The following is a 3201-nucleotide window of genomic DNA, read 5'->3' on the forward strand; positions in this document are numbered from 1 at the left end:
CTCCAGGGACTAATGATTTAATAATCATGCCTACATGATGAAACCTCCATAAAAACCCAAAAGGACAGGGTTCAGAGAGCTTCCAAGTTGCTGAACGAGAGGAAGGTGGCACACCTGGAGAGGGCATGGGAGCTCTGCGCCTCTTGCCGCATATCTTGCTCTGTGCATTTCTTCCATCTGGCTGTTCGTGAGTTGCATCCTTTGTAATAAACCAGTAATCTCATAAGTAAGTGTTTCCCTGAGTTTTGTAAGCCATTCTAGCAAATCGTCAGATCTGAGAGGGCATTGTGAGAACCTCCAATTTGTAGACACATTGGACAAAAGTTGTGGGTAACCTGGGGATTTACTACTTGTGATTAGTGTCTGAAGTGGGGGACAGTCTTGTGGGACTGTGCTGTAAACCTGTGGGGTCTGTATTAACTCCAGTTAATGTCAGAATTGAACTGGATTGTAGAACATACAGTTGGTGTCCATGGAGAATTGGAGAATTGCGTAGTGTAAGAGAAACCTGCATACATGTGGTCACAGAAGTGTTCTGTGTTGAGTGTGAGTAGTAGAGAAGGAAACATGTAGTAGAGTTTAGTTTTTCCTGCAAAGGAGGCCAGCCCAAACAGTAAGAGCCGAGGACCACGGGCCTTTACCACCACTGAGCAGTGGGACACTCATAGCTCCTTAGAACTTAAATGCAACCCATCATTCCTCACCCAATCACCTTTCTTCCTACTTTGAGTTCAGACATTTCCTTTGCATCTGGAGTAGCTTTCTTGCAACCACGAGGTGACAAACAGGAGGGAAAGGGCCAGAGGAGGTAATGAGGTGCTTACGTAGTCGAACCACTGGGCCAGTGCTGTGACTACCAAACTCTCAACTTCTGATTACATGAGAAATATGAGAAAAATAAATACCTATTTGTTTAATCCACTGTAAGTTGTGTTTTTGGACACAGCCAAAATGCTTTCAAACTGCCACAAGCTATAAAAACATCTAAAATCAAGAAAAGTAGTATTAGCAACACCAGAAGAAAGAAAGATAAATCTAGAGGGAGGGGTCTTCTTCCACTTAGGATACATCCTTAAAAAAAAAAAGCGTGGGGGGGTGCTGGCTGGTTAAGCTCAGTTGGTTACAGTGCAGCCTTATAACCCCAAAGCCATGGGTTTGGATTCCAGTACTGGCCAGCTGCCAAAAAAAAGGAAAAAAAGAGCTACAAGAAAGCATTCCTTCCACCCTAATGATGAAAAAAACAAAAAAAATCCAGATAATCTGCAGAATAATAATTCTTCTTGAGTTAGTTGGACAGCTAAGGTTGCAAGGCAATGGGCTTACTGAATTCCAGATGGTGACAAGTTCCTCCAAGAAGAGAAGAAACATAGAAACTATTTCACCCTTAGCAAAACATGAGAAGAAGAGGGGATTAACATAAAAGAGGGTAAGAAGAAGATTCAATTTTAATGAATATTTAAAGACCCAGTGTTACCTAGCATGACAGTTCAGAATAACTGGGAGTCCTGGGCACAAATGTAGTCTCTCCCCCTCCCCCCGCTCCACAATAACATCTTTGAATGTAAAAAATAATAATAATAAATAATATTTTTTTCCTTTTTGTCTTTTTTCGTGACCGGTAACGGGATCACAACCCTTGGTGTCGCGCCTGTACCGCGACCGGCAACGTGGATCGCAACCCTTGGTGTTGCACCTGCACCACACTCAACCAGTGAGCAGACTGGTATCTATATGGGATCTGAACCCTCAGTGGGAGTGCCGCTGCGCTCCCAAGCGCCGCACTCTACCGAGTGCGCCACCGGGCCGGCCCATAATAAAGAATTTTTTAAAAAATAAATAAAAGTAGTAATTTTTTAAAGATAAAATCAAAACAAAACAAAACAAAAAAACGAAATGTAGTCTGCACTCACTCTTTTTTATTGTCCTCCACCAGGTGATTGCAAGAAAGATTCAGAGGCAAGGCTGGGGGCTGAACAAAGCAACCTCCACCTCTAGCATCCTCCCATGGAAAAGGAGCATGAAAGCTTGGTCCATTCCCTGAGCCTTCCTTGCAAAAGAAAGAAAAGCTTAAACATCTGGGGAGAGGGTCAGAAAACCTCCTGCCCTCAGGGTCCAGGCAAAGATCCACAGCTACTGAGGGAGGAGTGAAAGCAAAATCTGTCTGCCTTTGGGGGAGGGATAGGGAAACACTTCCACACCCAGGGTTCAAGGAAAGATCCACTGATTCTGGGAAGGGACAGGAAATGCTCCCTTGCCCAAGAACTCTCAGAGACACAAGGCAGAGGAGGGGTAAGAATAGCCCTATATCTATTAGAGAAATTGTATTTATAGTTAGAAATGTTTCCATCAATAAAATATCAGGCCTAGATGGCTTCACTGGTGGATTATACCAAACATTAAAGAATAAGTAATTATAATACCAATTCTACACAATTCTTCAAGAAAATAGAAGAGAGGAACACTTTCCTACTCATTTCATGAGGCCAGCTCTGATATCAAAACCAAACATAGGATTATAAAAAAACTATGAACTAATAACCCTTGTGATGATAGATACGGAAATTTTCAAAAAATATCAAATCAAATCCGAAAATATTTTTAAAATTTTTGATCATTTTAATACATCATGATCATGTGAGCTTATCCCAGGAATGCAAGGTTGATTCAAAATTTTAAAATCAATCAGTGTAATATATCAACAAAGGAAGAAAAACTGTGTGATCACTGTCATTTCAATGGACACAGAAAAAGCATTTGACAAAATTCAACCTCCATTCATGGTTAACCAAAAAAGAAAAAGAAAAAAAGAGGAACTTCCAGCAAACTCTAAAGAAGGAAATTTCTCAACCTGATAACAGATATCCATGAAAAAGATATGACTGATACCTTGCTTAGTGATGAAAGACTGAGTACTATTGGGCCGGCCCAGTGGCTCACTCGGGAGAGTGTGGTGCTGATAGCACCAAGGCCCCGGGTTCGGATCCCATATAGGGATGGCCGGTTGCTCACTGGCTGAGCGTGGTGCTGACAACACCAAGTCAAGGGTTAAGATCCCCTTACCGGTCATCTTTTAAAAAAAAAAAAAAAAGAAAGACTGAGTACTTCCCATCTGAGATTGGGATCAAGGCAAGGATATATACAGACACTCCTCTATTCAGCATTGTATGAGAGGTCCTTGCCAGTGCAGTAAGGCAAGAAAAA

Source organism: Galeopterus variegatus, unplaced genomic scaffold, assembly GCF_000696425.1.
Source record: "Galeopterus variegatus unplaced genomic scaffold, G_variegatus-3.0.2 Scaffold4773, whole genome shotgun sequence".
Taxonomy (NCBI): Eukaryota; Metazoa; Chordata; class Mammalia; order Dermoptera; family Cynocephalidae; genus Galeopterus; species Galeopterus variegatus.